The 20337-nt window shown below is 35.3% G+C and overlaps 1 pseudogene; it reads right to left on the bottom strand.

The window, feature by feature from the left end:
• Positions 1–3608: 3608 nt before the first annotated feature.
• LOC132528017 (ubiquitin-conjugating enzyme E2 E3-like) lies at positions 3609–7647 on the bottom strand (annotated as a pseudogene).
• Between the last annotated feature and the right edge of the window lie 12690 nt (positions 7648–20337).

The raw sequence follows: 20337 nt of genomic DNA, 5'->3' as shown, positions 1-20337 counted from the left end.
TTTCTCTACCTAGCACTGCTACTCCTCCCTCCTCTCCATTTTTGGAAGGGTAGCTAATTGTGATAAAGTGAGATGTTTTGTGGTAAAGAGGATACAGTTTTAATACCATTAAAGCATTTGAAAAAGCAATACAATTAGCTAAGCACTTATGTTTTATTAGTAATAGCAAGCAAAATTAATAAGTAAATTCAACTAAAAATGATTATGTGTCAGAGTGTATAGTTTTTACATTGACATTTCACATAATCTGACTTTGCTTAGAAGAGAAATCACTCGGCTGTTAAAATTACTTTTAAAGAGCTGTCAAAATTGGAAAAACTGCTGTCAAAAATGTGATAAGAAAAGTTTAAAAATGGTAAAGTATGTTGACTTAGACAAAAAATATTATCTTCATAGAGGAAAACTTGAATATTTATCATTATCTTCAAAAGGGATGATTTTTTCCCCCTGAAATTGGACATCATTGTTTTAAGATTTGTCTTCTGACACATGATTTTTCACTTTAATAGCAAAATGAATGAAACCATTTATATTTGTTCCACAATGAGAACATCTCCAGGTCCTAGAAAATGCTAAAATATTGATGTCATCCCTACACCTTCTTACTACTATTTATTTTGTTCTATTTTTAATTGAAGAGGAATTTTATTTTATTTTAAAATTTTTTTTATTTTTATTTTTTTGCGGTACGCGGGCCTCTCACTGCTGTGGCCTCTCCCGTTGCGGAGCACAGGCTCCAGACGCGCAGGCTCAGCGGCCATGGCTCACGAGCCCAGCCGCTCCGTGGCATGTGGGATCTTCCCAGACCGGGGCACGAACCCGTGTCCCCTGCATCGGCAGGCGGACTCTCAATCACTGCGCCACCAGGGAAGCCCGCAATTTTTATAGTTTTATTCTACCTATTCAAATTGTAAACAAATCATATTATCTCCCACATGTCAGATACTTCATTATGTGTCTCAGTCAAGTGCCACAGAGAGTTTGAATTCCAGAATGGTTTAATTTTGAGACTTCACACTAACCTTCACTTAATGATTGATCCTTCTGTCTCTATCATAATGTAATTCAAAAGACAAATATTTGAGGACATTCAAATTGAGGATGGATAGATTGGTAAAACTAACACCTCTTTTAAATTGTTTCCATTTTACAATGAGCAAAATCTGTCAATAATTCAAACCTTGAAAAGTTGACTTCTCTTTGAAATAAAGAGCCACTAGGATTCTCCAGAATATTCTAAGCATTTGATTGAGGCTTAATAAAAATGAATAAGGATTTATATCTAGATGAATAAAATATGTAAATATGAAATAAAATACACGATTTTTCTCCTAGTTACTTCCACTTTCCATTCATATATACATATATAATATGTAAATTTTAAAGTTGTTTATGCTGAGTAACTATAGTATTTGCTCTTATTGTGTGATCTTCGGTTTTTGTCTCTTTTTCCATACATAAAATACAAGTAATTGTAGTTACCACCCAACTGGCACATTCACAAAAATTTTATGAGAATTAGTATACAAGTGACTGTATAAACTTTGTAAATGTAAATTTAAACAGTCCTGTTTTATTTTATAAAGAAGAAAAACAAAGTAAAGACATAGCTATAATGGAATGGATTATTTGAGTGAGAATTGTAGAAGAAAAAAATTTTCCTTGAAGAAAGAGTATTAATACAATTGTCCATGTTGAGCAAAGAATACCATTTTATGGTATCTACTATTTTATTGCTGTGTGAAATAATTTAGGGCTAGCTATTATATTTCCTAATATTTATATAATCTTATATTTTAACACCACTACATTTAATCATCAAAGTTTCTAAAACACACCACAAAATATATGCATCCTAACACATGCAAGCTTAAATAATAAAGGTACTTACAAACATTACCACAAATGAGATAAATGTAATTTCACGGCATTAACCTGAAATGCCACCATAAGTCTAGGGGATGTCAACTGTAAAGAAAACTAAGTGTGAAGCTTGCAAATTTAAACACATCTAAATTTGAATATATAAATCTTATTGTTCTCAGAACCATGTTGACATACCCTTATTACTCACCTGCATAAGAAACTACAAATTTAGAACTCTAACTGGTAATCCAAAATACAGTATGTGTACACTGGAGAAAAGTTTGTGTTGCTATGGGAACTTTGGCTTTTGTTTACATTATGTTGCAAACTATATTATGTGCCTTGGTTCACCTTAATGACTACCTTCATATATTGCTAATTATACTATCTTCCCTCATTCACTCTGATGATTAACTCCTTAAGGTTAACATTACTCATCTTTATTGAGTTAGTTCATATTTTTCTTGAATACAGAAATACGAACTTAACGTTTACCTTCATTTGTGAAAATTGCATTATGCATGTCACCATCACCTGTTCATTACATTAAGTAAAACGAGTTCTGGCTTTTATAAAATTTGCAAAATTACATTTATGAAAATTATAAGCTCGACCTTGTTTGCCTATAGGAGTAACATATTCCAAATTGTAGAAAATAAAATTTGTGAACATTTTTTGTTTTGGATGTAGAAATATATAACTTCTTTATTCAAAATTTCTTGCAGCATTGTAAAAGAGGAAATCTAAGCTATTAAAAAATTGTTCACACTTTCAATACACAGGCAAAGATATGATGAAATATTCATTATGGTTATGCAGAATCCCCTCTGTGTTATTAGGACTCTATAGAGCTAAGTGAATATGTTAAATTATAAATATGCCTATAGAACAGATATTGAATCTCAAAGTTTTAGTTATCTTTCTATATTTTTCAATTAAAAACCTTGAAAAATCAGAAAAATTTCAGAATGAAAACTATGTATTGGTTATTTTAATTAGGATAAACTGGTATTAATATATTTATTCCAAAATGGTCATTGGGTTCCTACTATTGCTAGGTATGTGCTGGGCATGGGTATTCAGGATAAGACAGGTAAGCTCTCATGAGGTTATAAACATGTAAAGAAGTAATTACAATATGGTTTTTCAGATCCTATATTTTGTAAAGCTGCTGTAAAAACCCTTAATTTTTTTTTTTGCCTTCAGAAGCATATTTACTGTATTTGAGATGATACGTCAGGTGCTCTCTGAGCTACAAAAGGGTAAAAGAAAATCCTCTAATTACAAATTGATGAAAGTAAAACGTAAGACGTTTTTTCACAACAGTGTGAACCACATACTCAGAAATTGACATGGGTTTACTACAAATGATCTAATTCCTATATGGCTACTTTTATAACTTCATACAGATAATGAGTTAAGCCAAAATGCACTATAATATTTGGTAGAAATCAAGACCAGTATCTTTAGTATATTACAAAATGCATTTTAATATCCCAAAGAAGCAAGACTTGCGAGTAGGTGTTTAAACATAAATTATCTACAGTTACAAAGTTCTATTCTTGACAGCATTTGCCCTTTGGGGCAGTCTCCCACTTTCCAGAGGATAAAGGCCCAGAGTAGAATCAGCAGCATAACACATACACAGAAGTCCATATTGTAAAGGCTATAAAGATTTGCTGCGCAGTGAGAAGATGCCTCTGCTCTTTCTCACTGCATACAAATTATGTGAATTGTGTTGCCTATCTCTTGTCATGTTCTTCTTTGTTGGTCAAATACTGAGCAGCTATGCTTCCAACCGGAGGATCTACAGAGTTGCAGTCTGTCAATGTCAAAGGGAACAAATTGACCACAAAATCTTTGAAATAGTAAAGCAGGACTCTAGCTGTCTTTGAGGATACCCAAACAGATGACTCCTTGACTGTTGATGTTGCAGTGATAGATTGTGGTGTGAAAAGTAACGTTTGGCAGCTTAAATGAATAACTGGATGAACATGTGATATTTAGAAAAAACACACCACTTTCATACACAGGACATGATGGACCAAGTATAGTCAGTCTCTGTTCATAGGTGCTATCTCTTTTAGGTCCAGCACTTCGGTTAGGAGGAGGGTCAAAGGTGATTTCAGCTAGCTCCTTCCGAATTCTTTTTGCACTACTGTAGTGGAAAATTTGCAGTGGTTTTGCTGGGGAGTTCAGACTTTTTCTTTTGCTGTATGGTAAAAGGTTTTCCTCTCTCACGTTTTTGGGGTATGTATGTAGGTAATGATTTATATTCTATGCTTTCACTCCACTTATAGTTATAAAATATTTGCTATATTCTCCATATTGTACAATATACCCTTGTATATTATTTTATACCTAATAGTTTGTACTTCTTAATCCACTCCCCCCTTTTCTCTCCCCACAGGTAACCATATATAGTTTGCTTTCTATATATAAGTCTGCTTCTGTTTTGTTATATTTGTTCATTTGTTTTATTTTTTAGATTCCACAGATAAGTGATACCATACAGTATTTGTCTTTCTCTCTCTGACTCATTTCACTTAGCATATTGCCTTCCAAGTCCATCCATGTTGTTGCAAATGGCTAAATTTCATTCTTTTTTTATGCCTGAGTAGTATTCCATTGTGTGTGTGTGTGTGTGTGTGTGTATATATATATATATATATATATATATATATATATACACATATATGCCACATTTTCTTTATCCATTCGTCTGTTGATGGACACTTAGGTTGCTTCCATATCTTAGCTACTATGAATAATGCTGCTATCAACATTGGGATGCACATATCTTTTTGAATTAGTGTTTTTGTTTTTTCTGGATATATACCCACGAGTGGAATTGCTGGATCATATAGTAGTTCTAATTTTAGTTTTTTGAGAAACCTCCAAACAGTTTTCTACAGTGGCTGCACCAATTTACATTCCCACCAACTTCCCGTTTCTCCACATGCTCACCAACATTTCTTATCTGTGTTCTTCTTGATGACAGCCATTCTGGCAGGTGTGAGGTGGTATTTCATTGTGGTTTTGATTTGCATTTCCCTGATGATTAGCGATATTGAGCATCTTTTCATGTGTCTGTTGGCCATCTGCATTTCCTCTTTGGAAAAATGTCTATTCAGTTCTTCTGCCCATTTTTTAATCGGTTGTTTGTTTTTTTGATGTTGAGTTGTAAGAGCTATTTATATATGTTGGATATTAACCCCTTATCAGTCATATCATTTGCAAATATTTTCTCCCATTTGGTAGGTTGTCTGTTCATTTTATCAATGGTCTAATTAGCCCTCATTTGTTTACTTTTGCTTTCATCCCTTTGTCTTAGGAGACAGATCCAAGAAAACATTGCTACAATTTATGTCAAAGAGTGTTTTTTCTTGTTCTTAAAGCTCTGGAGCAGCAGTGTCTTTATGGTCTGCATCTGAACCACCTCTCCTGGTTCTGGGGTTCTTATCATTCAATCTTTGCCTATCATTGGAAATCTTGTGGAGTTATTTCTTGAAAAATGTGATTGTGCACCTGGCCTGCTCATGCACTCCTACAATGTGAGGGTGAGAGAGAGAAAAAAAACCCTTCCTTAGGTAATGGAGGTAGCTGGGGGAGGGAAGGGGAGGGAGCACGGGGAAAAAAAGCCAAGGAGGCTTGTGCTGGGGAGTGTGGAACATTGAAAGTAGGAGGAGATTGTGCCCCTTAAGATTTCTTTCCAGAGGAGTTACTATTTTTTTGAGGGCATGGCTCAAAAAACTGACTGTGTTTGGGGGCAGGTTTTTTTGAGGGCATGGCTCAAAAAACTGACTGTGTTTGGGGGCAGGTTGGTTTGGGTTGAGGCAGGGGTTTGTGGAGATAAGTATTATGTATGATACTGGAGTGATGAATACATGACACTTTGCCTTTGTCAAAATCCATGGCACAAGAATGAACTTTAATGTATGCAAGTAAAAAAATCATTTAGAAGGTTGGTAGATTCCAGAATGTAATGTATACTGTGACAAAACAATCTAATTGTATAACATCTATAAAACAACCTCACTGAAGGAACGGGGAGAAAATTTCTGGTTTAAGTAGTTTTGGAAATGAGTGGAGACATTAGACTAAAGGCAAAGGAAGAAACTGCACATAAGCAGTGTACTTTAATTTTGATTCCCATGGGGCTATGGGTTAACAATTCTGAAGCCACTATTGCATATATACTAGAATTGAATAGTGAGGTAGATGAATGGCGGATCGTGGGAGGCAAGTTTCTCAGTGTTTGAGCTGGAGGATACAGACAAACAAAAAAAAGGTTTGTTTGGTAATAGAATATAGTTGGAGATATCAGCATAAACTCATTTTTAGCTTACTATAGATGCAGACAGAAACACAGAGAAATATTTATAAATACAGGCAGACCTTGTTTTATCGTGCTTCACTCTACTGTGCTTCATAGATACTGCTTTTTTACAAATTGAAGGTTTGTGGCAACCCTGTGTCCAGCAAGTCTATCAGCACCATTTTTCTAACAGCATTCGTTCACTTCGTGTCTCTGTGTCACATTTTGGTAATTTTTGCAGTATTACAAACTTTTTCATTATTATATAACTTGTTATGGTAATCTGTGATCAGATATCTTTGATGTCACTACCACGACTTGCTGAAGGCTCAGATGATGGTTAACATATTTAGCAATAAAGTATTAGTCCATTAAGATATATATTTATTATTTTTTAGATATGTTATTATACATTTAATAGATTATAGAATAGTATAAACATGACTTTTATGTGCATTGGAAACCCCCAAATTCATGTGACTTAGTGTATTTTGATATTTGCTTTAATGCAGTGTTCTGGAACTGAACTTGCAATATCTCCAAGGTATGTGACTGTCTGTCTGTCTCTGTCTCTCTCTCTCTCTCTCTCTCTATCTATATATACATATATATATACACACAAAGGTTAACATACATCCACATATTTTCCTATTCTGTTAGCTGAGAGAGCCTAGAAGCAAGGACACCCAGTAGCAACAAGTACACTTAGCACCCAGATCTTGGTTTCTAGAACCCTTCTTTAATTAAAGGAACTAAGGCTCCTTGGAGAAATGGCTGATTCTAAGCCTGGGGCAGGAAATATACAAGATAATCTGGGAGAACCTTGTAGTGTTAAGAAAGAAAGAAAGTGCTCAACACACACACACACACGCACACACACACACACACACAGTGATGGGAGTATGTCAAAGGGACACAGAAGCCAAGTGAAAGACCCCCCAATAGACAAAGCTGGAATGATTTGAGCAACAAAATAAAATAGTATTGAATTATAACCCAAAGTACAAGATATATATTCATGAGTCCAAACTGATATAAATAATTAAGTAAATAAACAAATAGGAGAGAACATACACATTTCCTGTGCAGTAGAATTTTAAATAATTTATTTGGATACTCTACCCTCAAGAAGATGGAGCCTAACTCCTCACTTCTTAAGTGTGGGCTATGCATAGGGACTTCCTTCCAAAGGGTATGGAATGGAAATGGGGAAAAAAGAGTAACTTTACAGTGGAGAAACCTGACACACTACCTCAACCAAGTGACCAAGATTAATATCAACAGTGACAAGTCACCTTGATAATATGTATTCTCGATGTGATGTGATGAGAATGACACTTTACCTCTATGATCTTTCTCTCCAAAACACACAACACCAGTGTAATCATGAGAAAAACATCAGAAAAATCTCAATAGAAGGACATTGACCAATATACCTGACCAGTACTCCTACAGTCTGTCATGGTCACCAAAAACAAGGAAAGTCTGAGTAACTATCACAGCCAAGAGGAGCTTAAGGAGAATTGACAACCAAATTAATGTGATATCTTGGATGGGACTGTGGAAGAGAAAAGAGCATTTGGTAAACACCAAGGGTATCTGAATAAGATGTGGACTTTAGCTAATAATAATGTATCAATATTTGTTCATTAATTGTGACAAATGTACCACACAAATATGTTTATAATAGGAGAAATGGTATATGGTGTATGGGATTCTCTGTACTACATCTGAAACTTCTCAGTAAATCTAAAACTATTACAAAATAAAAACTTTATTTAGATAAACCCTTACTAAACACTCTACTGGATCCCCTTTCTGCATTCTACCAAGCCAGACTGAATTTTCTAATTTTTATTTCCAGTGAACCCTCTAAGTCTGCAGGTCTGGCTCAGTCAGAATAACTCTCACCAAGGGTAAGAGGAATGTGAAAGCAACTTAAGCTGACAGAGTCAATTGCTTCAGGTTTTCTTTTTTAAAATTCTCTGGTATTATGCATCTGTCCTGTCTCTTCTGTTATTCTCCATTGATTGCTTTATAACTTCTCATTGCTTGTTACTGTCTTGTCATTGATCAAGTACAATTATCTCCATCTACAATTCTGATTGTGACTACTTGCAGACCTTTAATGAACCATATGGTTAAACCCTTTCTACTTAAGTAGGACTGTTTGTATGTGTATTGCCAATGCCTTATTTATTTAAAGTAAGTCTCCTTCAAAAGGGAACCCTCATACACTGTTGGTGGGAAAGTAGGTCGGTGTAGCCACTGTGGAAAATAGTATGGAGATTCCTCAAAAAATTAAGAATAGAACTACCACATGATTCAACTATTCCACTTCTGGATATTTATCCAGAGAATACAAAAAGAGTAGTTCGAAAAGATATATGCACCCCTATATTTATCACAGCATTATTTACAATAGTCAAGATAAGGAAACAACCTAAGTACCCATCAACAGATGGAAGGTTAAAGATGTGACATATATATATTCCATATATGTATATACATATGTATATATATGTATATACAGTGGAATACTAGTCATAAAAAGATGACAGCTTACCATGTGTGGCAACATAGATGGACCTTGAGGATATTATGCCAAGTGAAATAAGTCAGATGGAGAAAGACAAATACCTTATGATTTTATTCATATGCTGAATATAAAAAAAAATCAAAGAAACAAAATAAATGTACAAACCAAACCAAGCAAAACCAAACACTTAGATACAGAGAATAGAGTAGTGTTAACCAGAGGGAAAATGGGTCATGGAGGGAAAATGGGTAAAAGGTTGTCAACTGGATGGTGATGGATGGAAACTAAATTTTTGGTGATAAGCAGGCTATAGTGTATACAGAGGTAGAAATATAATGTTATCTACATGAAACTTATTTAATGTTATAAACCAGTGCTATCTCAGTAAAAATAAGTAAGTATATAAATAAAATCAATCTCCTTCTTATCTCTCTGCATAACACCCACTTCTACCAATTTTGAATACTTTGTTCTGATCCTTCTCATCTCAACCTCACCAAACACACTTTTATCATTCTATGTCTTGATATAAAATAACACAGTAATTTTTAAAATTCTTGATATGAAAGAGAAGGGATTTAGTGTAAGTACCCTACACCCCAATCATTGCTTCACTTTATGTTATATTTTTAGTTTTATTATAAAGGATGATTGTTGTCATCATAGTATTATTTGCTATATTAACTATTAAATTATTTGCTACATACTTGTCAATGTCATACTTAAACTAATATATTTTTTTCTTTTTTTTTGGCTGCACCCCATGGCTTGTGGGATCCTAGTTCCCACAAGGAATTGAACCTGGGCCCTTGGCGGTGAAAGCGCAGAGTCCTAAAACTGGACTGCCAGGGAATTCCCTATTTTTTCATTTTGAAATAACTTCAAACTTAAAGAAGTGTTGCAAGAATAGCACAGAAAACTCCTAGATATTCTTTTCTAAGATTTATTGATTTTTATTTTATTATTTATATATTTATTTTTTTGACCACACAGCATGTGGGATCTTAGTTCCCTGACCAGGGATCAAACCCGTGTCCACTACAGTCCTGCAGTGGAAGTGTGGAGTCCTAACCACTGGACCATCAGGGAATCCCCTACTGGTTTTTAAATGAACACTTACCACACTTTCTATATCACCTCTCTCTGTCTCTCTGTCTCTCCCTCTGTTTCACCCTCTCAGCCTCTCTCTGTCTTTCTCTCTATATATAGTTTATATGTAAAAACTATATATATCTACGTATGTATATGTAGTATATTTTTCTAATCCATTTGAGAGTTGGTTGAGTACATTAAGCATTTTCCTCCTTTAAAACTTGAGTAAGATTTTTCAAAATACAAGGGAGCAATAACTTAAGTAAGGTGAATGTCTATAAGATCCTGGAAGATATGTGTCCATAATTTAGGAGGCCAAGACACTTTTCAAAGAAGGAAATAAAACACTATAGCTTGAAGTTCAGAAGCTTCAGGAAGAAAGTCTATAATTGCAGTGTGATTCCCTAATAATAGTATTTTAGAGGACAAGTTTACAGCTACCTTTAGACAGTGGGGAAGAAGCTCACAAGTAATCTTCTCCCAAGAGATGACATTGAATGGAGTGGGGCAGCAACAAAGATGTTGTGACTCTAATGAGTTTAAGTATTATATCTATTCATATTTAAGCTGTTAATCTTTTTAAAATAACATGATAAAATAGAGCTTAATAGGAAAATAAGTCTTATTTTAGAAGTATAGCAAAGCGGGCTGTCCAATGCAAAATTGTGAGTGAGATAATTTGAAGCAGAGAAAACATAAATACAGTATAAGCCCACATACCATGAAAAGCTAACAAATAGGGAAGGGAAGCAGCGGGGGAAATCCCAGAGCTTTTAATCTTATTTTATGGTGGCATTCATGCACTGAAGAGAGTGAAAGAACAGCCCCCCACACTTCCAGAAATGAGTCAGTTTCATGTCTCAAGCTGATTATAAAGCATTCAAGGGTGGCGGCCTCCCACAGCTGACTTTAACTATGATTGGAATAAGAGATGGCCTTTAGTTTGGGCTTACCCTTCGTACCCTGAAGCCTTAAAACCTGATTAACAGGTAAACTTGGAAGTTCTTTAGGACCAAAACATTGGCTTACAAATAACTTTTCATTTATGTATTCTGAAAAAGACAGCTCAACAACAGGCCAGTTATGTATGCTTAGACCATGCTCCATGTCATTCGGCATACATTTGGCACACTAGACCGATTTTATAAGTTTAGGAACTCCATCTTAATTTTAAATGCTTTCAGTCCTCCATTCCCATTCCCATCACAAAGAAAACCACTCTATCTGATGAACGTTAAGTCATACTGTTCTGCATAAATTCCCAATCTCTTATGAGAATCAGATTTTTTTTTTTTTGGCCATGCCATGAAGCTTGTAGGATTTCAGTTCCCCGACCAGGGATTGAACCTGGGCCAGGGCAGTGAAAGTTGGGAATCCTAACCACTTGGCTACCAGGGAACTCTGGAGAATCAGAATTTTTATCAAACAGTGTGGATCCAGGACTATTTGTGGCCTAGAAGGGGAAATTTTTTTCTAGTTAATGTCATGGTCTTTCATGACAAAACAGTGGGTAGAGATGCTTTAAAAAATTTTTTTTTGGTATTTTTTTCTTTTCCAATCGCATGGGGTATTTCATATTTAGAGATTTCTTTTTAATTTTTTCTTCTGAATAGAAGCTTACTTAGAATACATATAATAAAGAAAAAAAACAAGATCAGCTTTGCAGAAGGGAAAGAATTTCTACATTTTTCTTTGACTAAAAACAGAAGTTCTGAAACTTGCTTAAGGTGTTCATATTTCTGCTACACGTTTTCAAGTGTGAAGACTCAGCAACGAAACCACCTTTTTGTTGTTGTTGTTATATGATCAACTTTGGCTAAATTAATTGTGATAGCATCAGAGCTACAAGATTGTAAGTATTGATACATTCCCTATCATCTGGCAAACAAGGAAAACCACATATATTGGATATTTCATATTTGTTATATTCCAGTATATAGAACAGGTTAATAAATCATACAGAGGAAATTTAAAACACTGCAGGCTGTAATTTAAGAAAAATGTTTCTTTGTTCTTCACAAAACTCCATTTATTTAAAACAAAATGTGGAATATTTCCAAGTCTAATTTGTGGCTACTTTACATCAAACATTAGGTATTCTTATTTATTTGTGTGAAAATTCATTGAAAGCATGGTAGGTTGAATTTAAGAGAAATGGAGGTTAGCTTTTTAATCATCATCTTTTTCCCGAGCTCAATTTAACCTGTTAAATCTGGTTTTTAAAAATGATGAGTCTGAAACAGTTGTAGTGGAATATTTGGAACGAAAAATCCTTTTTTCCCCCACGCTATAGAAGTGCAAGCCAAATTAAAAGAGCATACAACCCAAAGTTGCATAGTGATATTCAAAAGGAAATTTCACAATTTCAATATGTGTAACATAATATGGAAGCTATATATGATGATTTTTTCGCAGTATCTCCTTGGTTTTCTTCTCAGATGAACGTATCTAAAAAGTACATCGAATTATTAAGGCTCTAGGAGTTTTAAAACCCCAACTATCCCACCCATACCCCACTAACTTGACAATAATGTGTATAATGGAATCTACTCAAACGCAATTTACATTTCATTTCTTCTGGGAGGAGGTTTATAGCAAAATTAAATTTTAACTTATTTTCCATGTGAAGCGAAAAATAAGAATGGGCACTATACCACTCCATATTCCTCCCAAATAAAGATAAATAAAGCACATAATTAATCCAGGCCAAGTAATCCAGGATTTACATAAGTGGCACTACACATTTTTGAAATGTCCTCCAAACTAAAGGTTTATAATGAGTGAGACAAGAAATTATAATTCACTCTATCAAAAATCTGAAGAGGGAGGGAATATTTTTGCTATGCACAAGCTGAATCAAGTTAATGAGGCATCTAACATTGCAGAAAGAACGTTGTCTATAAATAAATTCAGTCTGATTGGGATGTATTAGTTGTCTGATAATACTCTGTAGCCTACAGATGCTTGGGGTGGAATGTAGATTTCTTAAAAAAGGAAGGCCAATGGCATTACTTCTGTAAAGCTCCAGGTCATTTATTGTAAGTGACATTAAAAGAAAATTTCCCTTTAAAATATGGCTTGGCATTCAATATAATATTTCCAAAGCAATAAATTTAGCAGAAGACAAAATGCGTTTTTCAACTGAAATCTACCTGAACCTTGGAATTTGGGAAAAATATCTATCCACTCATTTGTGGTTTTTTCCCATTGAAATCTGACTGTTAAGGTGCTACTCATAGACTACATACCTAAACTCTAGTGTCTAAGAAGAAGATATAATTAGATTCTCAGCTATTGCTCAGTCTATACCTACAACCATGCTCATGGACTTATGCTTATTGTTGATGGGAGGGCTGGACTTTTATTAATGAGTACATGTTATATTTTATTAGCTTCCAGATGTTTCTACAGAGTGGTGTGAATCTAATTCTTCCAATCAAATTAAAAGTTCAGGTATCACGGGGCTTGTTTTTTGTAGGATTGTAGGGTTTAGAAGGAGAGTACATTTTATATTGGCTATCCCTTTGCTTTCCTCTTAGAGGACTATTTTAAGTTGTCATGTACTCAGATTTATAACTCTGAAGATACACGTCTCCTTGAAAGCATCTACCATATATTCAGTACAAATTTACTTCTACCATTTTTATCCTTCTGAAATTGTTTTTAAAATGTAAAATATATACATCTTTATCTAAAAATGTTCAGAGTAGGGAAACATACAAAGTGAAAAATAAAAGTCCCTAATCCCCCATCTTTCCACAAACCCAATTCTTACTCCCTAAAATTTTCTACTATTAGTGCTTTCTTGTGTATTACAGAAATATTTCAAGAATTCTACAAATTTTTAGGTGGCTCCTTTAGTTTTATTGACAGATTTTACAGGTTTTGACTTGGAATTCTGGGAGTGTTAGAGACTTTATTGATGATGAACATTTTTTCTCTAGTTTTTTTCTTTTTTTGTTTAATGTTAGTGTCAGAGTGAGGAGTATAATAAGAATATCTTTATACTGACACATTTTATTGAAGTTCCTTTCCTTCATTTCATTCTTTCAAGTAATTCTCCTTACTCTGCCTTAATTAGATAAAAGGTCTGCAAAATTAAAAAAAAAATTGTTGTCTAAAATTTTCTCTAGCCACACCTACTTCTTCATCTACTCATTTTCCTTCCTCCAGTCCTTTCCAAATGGAATCCCAGAATCTTAGGGTTGAAAGAGATTTTCAAAGTATGTAATCCAGGCTTTGATTGATAAATAAATGATATTCCCTATAATTTTATTGATCTCTGTTTGAAAACAAGTGATGAGAGATTTATTGCCTCAATGACATGTCCATTTTATTGTCTGCTTCTCTGTAATTAGAATTCAGTGCTCCTGACTAGGAGCACACCTTCTTGAGCCTTACAAAGTCAGTCTAATTTGTCTTCTAGTATCACTGCAAACATTTGAAGGTTTGTGTCTTGTTCTCTGATCATAAATCTTCCAGATGGCAGGATGAAACATTTCGAGTTCTTTCAGACATTTATCAAATGTCATAGCTTTCCATCCCTTCATGATTTTAATCCATTCCACACATCATTTACTGAGTAGTTACTATGTCTATGCTAGGGTTTACAGTGTCTATGAAATGATTTCAGCCTGGAGGAGTTTATCTTGGTCATAATCAGTTTCTACCAGTGAAAGGGGGTCAACAAAATATAAAGAAGCATATGTTTATGAAAATTTCATGGAATAAAGAGGATTGTGACCAGATAAGTTTAATGTTCAGCTAAATCTTTCAGTGGCTTCTGATTCTATTGGGAATAAAAATCCAAATTTCTTTTGGTCATCCACTAATTCCTTGCCAACTTCTGCAACCTCGTATCTTACTGTTCTCATGTCAGCACTACACTTCAGTCATATCAGCCTTTTGTAAGTTCCCCACACAAGCCAGTTTTTTTCTTGCCTTGGGGTCTTTGTACTCTTTCTTTTGCCTGGAATGCCCTGAACTTGGTAAAGTTTCAATACGTATTTGTTAAATGAATGAATGAATAAAGTTAAACAAAATTTTCTTCCTTCAAATCTTAGACTTCTCAGAGCTTTTAGTATGCAAATGTACAATCTAAATTTCTAAAAGGGTACCATAGTATGTAGTGATTACCAAATTTATTTGATCATAAACATTTTTTCATTCAGCATCTCCCCAGACTAACTTATTATGCACAAACTGAGAATTACGGTAGCACAAAAAATAGGATTTGAATCCTGGCTGCCACCAATAAACCTATGTGATCTTGGGCAAGATACTTGATCTCTCACAATCTACTGTTTGTGCCTCTGAGGGAGACCAGTAGAGAGTCGATTTTTAGTTTTCTAGGTTCTGAAAAAAAAAAGGAGCAAGAGAGAAAGTACTAGGTGGAAATTAAAACATTTTATTTCTAACGGATATCAGTGGGAGGACAGAGCTTAGTGTGAATGACAAATGAATCCATACACTGAACCCCAGTCATGGGTATTGATGGACCATTTCAAGAAATGCGGTTTTTCCATTTATGAGTTGTATTATCTGTGGGCAAAGGAAATGACCCATAGGAGGCTCTAGCCCAAGTGTAACATGGGCTCACCTTCCCATGGGTTTTCTTCACCCTACTTGGACTTACTCATTCCAAACAATTAGGCTTCTGTCTTTATATCTTGCTTAGCATATCATGACCCTTCTAGAACTGGAGATTTGTCCTGATCACTTTTATTATTGAATGCAGCTTCGATCTGCTTAATCTACATATAAGTAGGGGGTTATGAAAGATTTTTGAGAAGAAAATGACATGATTCAACTGTGACTTTCAATTGATATCTGGAAGAGTGCTAGTTGGTAGGTACTAATGGTAAGTAGTAGGTCTCTGTTCGAAAGTTACCTCTTCAGAAAAGTTTGTTGACCATTCTATCTACAAAGGTCATATCTTTTAAATTACAGTCACCTTCTTAGTCTGCTTTTTTTTCTTTAAAAAGTGTTGAGAAACATGATATTATATTTGCTTTACTTTTTTATATCATAATCTGAGAATATATTATTTGATGTGTTTGTTGGTTTATTATCCCAATAGAATGACATGAGAGCAGAGGCTTTGCTTTGCCCAGGGTGTTATCTCCAGAACTGAAAAGAGCACCTGAGACGTGATAAGTGCTCCATAATATTGGTCCAATAAAACAGTGACTAAATTGATTGGAAAGAGGAGACAGTGGATAGGAGAAGCATAGGAGATGCCCTGATATCAATTTATCGCATCGCAGCTCCAAATTCACCCTTCAACACCTGCTCTGCTGCTATACCTTCTCCAGTGAAGTCTGAACCTCACTCTTGCAGAAAGACCCTCCAGTCCAAGTATTTTTTTTCTTTTAGGTACTCTCTCATAACCCTAGGGAGATTTACTCTTTTATCATAGCTTAGTAATTATTCATATTAAACTTCTCCTGTTTGAATCACTGTGTTGTTTCTATCTCCTGATTGGACCCAGATTGATTCAGAATTGGTATAAGAAGTGGAATAGATCTCAGGAGGTAGACTCTTGAAGATGGGATTTTGAGATTGTTTGGCCATGCCCTTGAGCTTTAGCACAGTGCTGAGCTCCTTGTCAATGGGAAATAGATGCTAGTAATCCATGGCTTGTATTAGCATCACAGTTAATTAAGCTACCAACTGGGGTTAATTGTAATGAAGTGCCAACTAAAGCACATTTCTTGGGAACTCAAGCGGCTGTTACACTTAACCAGATGGGAATAATGAATTCTATAATGACTGGAATGTGGGATGAAGTACCGTTGTGTGCACCTGAGCAGTTATAGAGAGAAAATAATAATCTTAACTCAATTACTTCTAAATTTAACTCATAACTTCACAACCAGAGATTTTCTATGATGTTCCTCAAACTATCTTAATTCTTGTAGTTACAGGAGTGATATTGGTGAAAATCAAATGCAAAATGTAATTGTGTGAGTTGCTGAATTACAATGACACTCTTGCTAGGTTTCTCACGTGAAAATGGAAAAGAATGGAATTCTGAAACTTGCAGTGGGGACTTCTGGTTGGACCTAAGTGAAACTGACAATCTTGAACCCACATGCCATTCTGAGACTCCCTCATCAGGGAAAGTAGCTTGCTTTCTGGTGTTCAAAGAGGCTAGTCTTTTCTGCCTGAAAAATTGGTGATAATCACACTTGAAAAGATGCTTTGGAAGGGGATGCTTACTGTCCTAAAGATATACCACAACCTTCCCTGTTGCCACACTTAATTTTCAAAGATAAGGTGATTCTGTCAACTAGTAAAGACTCCAAATAAGAATGTGCTTCCTCATAGAGATCTTTCAAAGTTGCTAATTGATCACAGAGTCTCTAGGAATGAAATAGATAGCCTAATAGATTATTTCTTGATCTATACGATGGGAAAAACTCTAAGTCTGGTATCCAAAAACCTAACTTGAGTTACCACAGTCTCTCACCCAGTTTCAAGATATGTCAGTTCACAGACTCAAGGTCCTTGATTGAAAGGGAAGCCAGTTGCCACTGAGGAAGGATTCTGCATCATTGCCGTAAGGATACACATAAATCTTCCTTCAAGCCTTTTCCAACTGGACCAGCAGCATTCCTTTAGAAAAATTCCTTTAGAAAACACTCTTTTAGAAAACTCACAAGCTTACATGTTTGAATAACTGGAGGGCAGAGTTCAGGGCAACCATAGGCACTGGAAAATAAGGAAAATATCCTGGAAATAAGACAACCAGAGAAAGGATATCTCCAAATTTGTTTGTAAAATTTACGTAAGTCCTTGGCTGATTTATGCCCAGGGCAGACTCAAGCAAAAGTTGACAGAATTAAAAAAAGATAATGCCATAATCATAGTTAGAAATTTTAACAACCCTCTCTCAGCAACTGATAGAACAATTAGAAAAAAAATCAGTAAAGATCTAGAAGATCTGAACAATATTATCAACTGCCTTGACCTAACTGATATTCAACAAGAGTAGAATACACATTCTTACAACTGCACAGAATATGTTCACCAAGATAGAGCAATTGCTGGGATATAAAAGAAAGCCTCAATAAACTGAAAAGAATCAAAATCTTACAAAGCATGTAAATAAGTAACTATGTAAGTAAGCATAGTACCTGGGACATTTTTGTTACTTAATAACAAAAATCTGTTGATTGAGTTAATTTATGCATAAACAGATCATGGATCTTGGTTTTGAAAATAACCTCTTAACCATAAGACACAGTATATTGTGTTTCAACACAAACTGCAGGTGACTTGGTAATAGCAACCATGTAGTGGATGCTGTGATGTGATGCCAAGATCCTTCTTCTGGAATGAAGGCCTTACTCCTTCTGCTGCTATAAGTGCTACTAGCATCAAGCTCTCAGCTGTCAGCTACCTAAATGGAGGGATTATTTCAGGTGCAATGAGTATCCTTGTTCAAGGTCACAATCTTTACTGGGGCTGCAACACCCAGTAACTATTTGAAGTATAGATATAAAGACCTGAACCATTCATCCTGTCTTGGAATAAGGGCCATCCAGCTTCAGAACCCCCTGCAGAGTTGACTGAGGCCTTCATTTAGACTGTGTGAGAGCTCACCTTCTCTCACTGCACAATCCTTCTTCCTTCTGTTTCCTTCTTCAGTGTGGACGCTGAGAGCACTTAATAAATCTTAATAAATCTTCTGAGCACTCAGTTTCATTTATTCCCAGAGAAACAACTTGCAACAAGCCCTTAGAGAGGAGTGCTAATTAGATTTAGCATATCTCCCTGTGATGGTTTTCCATTTTCCTTGCTGTTGTATCTTCTTTTTTAGTTGTTATAAATTCTTTGTTGGTACTCTAGATTCTTGAAGTTTCCAAAGAATCAGTTTTAGACTGCTGCCATAACAAATTATCACATTAATATTAGTGGGTTAAAACAATATACATTTATTATCTCACAGTTGTATAGGTCAGAAGTCTGTTTGGGCTCAACCATTTTCTTTGCTTTAGGTCTCACAAGGTCAAAATCAAGGTGTCAGCAGGTCTGGTCTTATTTTTTTTTTTAACATCTTTATTGGGGTATAATTGCTTTACAATGGTGTGTTAGTTTCTGCTTTATAACAAAGTGAATCAGTTATACATATACATATGTTCCCATATCTCTTCCCTCTTGCGTCTCCCTCCCTCAGCAGGTCTGGTCTTTTATCTGGAAGCTATGAGAAAGAATCCAAGTCCAAGCTCATTTAGGTTGTTGGCAGAATTCAGTTTTTCATGGGTGTAGGGCTGAGGATTTGCTTCCCTGCTGGCTGTCAACTGGGAGCCTCTCCGTAAGTCCACCCACATTTTTCATCACATTGCTTCTCCATCTTCAAACCAACAAGGGCACATTTAGTCCTTACAGTCTGACTTTTGCTATAGCTCTTCTGATGTCAGCCGGAGAAAGTTCTCTGCTCTTTTTTTTTTTTTTTTTTTTTGCGGTACGCGGGGCTCTCACTGTGTGGCCTCTCCCGTTGCGGAGCACAGGCTCCGGACGCGCAGGCTCAGCAGCCATGGCTCACGGGCCCAGCCGCTCCGCGGCATATGGGATCTTCCCGGACCGGGTCACGAACCCATGTCCCCTGCATCGGCAGGCGGATTCTCAACCACTGCGCCACCAGGGAAGCCCAAGTTCTCTGCTTTTAAGGACTCATGTGATTAGACTGGGCCCATTGGAATAATCTAGGATAATATCCTTATTTCAAGATGTAACCTTAACAACACCTGAAAAATCTTTTGCATGTAATTTAATATATTTGCGGGTTGTATGGATTAAGGCATTGACATCTTTGGGGTGCCATGATTTGGCCTGCCACATGGGTTTAGTTGTTTACAATTTACCTCTAAAACAATGCATATCTTGCAACTGTTTATTGGTTTCCAGAACTTCCATGTTTTTCCCCTTTGCTAAGGAATATGGCAAAGAAATAAAGCCAAACTACTAACCAAATGTCAAAATAAAAATATTTTCCAAAAGGTGATGACTTAGAAATCTCAATGCTATACAGGCTTTGGGTCAGGGGGATTACTGAAGGATTTACTGCAGCAAAACAAACACACAAACAAAAATGAATGCAAGAAAAAGAAAGATAAAGATAAAAAATAGTTGGGTTATCCCAGGAATGCAACAAAAAGGAATAATAGCTTGACAACTATGTATTAAGCCTATAAAACAATCAAACTAAACTGGAAGTCAGATTGACATGAAAGGAATATCTTCCAAAAGTGCACAATATCAAATACTATAACTACAAAGCTCTGGATGATCTTAGTAATGAATATAAAGACATGTTTCTTTTGACATATAAAAAAATAAAGAAAATTAATTGCAGCCTCCAGAAAATTCCAGGAAAGAAAAATATTCTGCAAGAAATAATTTTCTAAATATGTAGCAAAATAAAATATAGTATGATTTTGAGCAATGGATGGAAATGTAGGGAAAAAATAATTGATCCCAGCGTTTGGAATATTCTACTTTGAGCAACAGAATTTTA

This window comes from Lagenorhynchus albirostris, chromosome 1 (genome assembly GCF_949774975.1).
Source record: "Lagenorhynchus albirostris chromosome 1, mLagAlb1.1, whole genome shotgun sequence".
NCBI classification, from domain to species: Eukaryota; Metazoa; Chordata; class Mammalia; order Artiodactyla; family Delphinidae; genus Lagenorhynchus; species Lagenorhynchus albirostris.
Note: the sequence above shows the minus strand (reverse complement) of the source record. Positions and strands in the feature narration are given on the sequence as shown.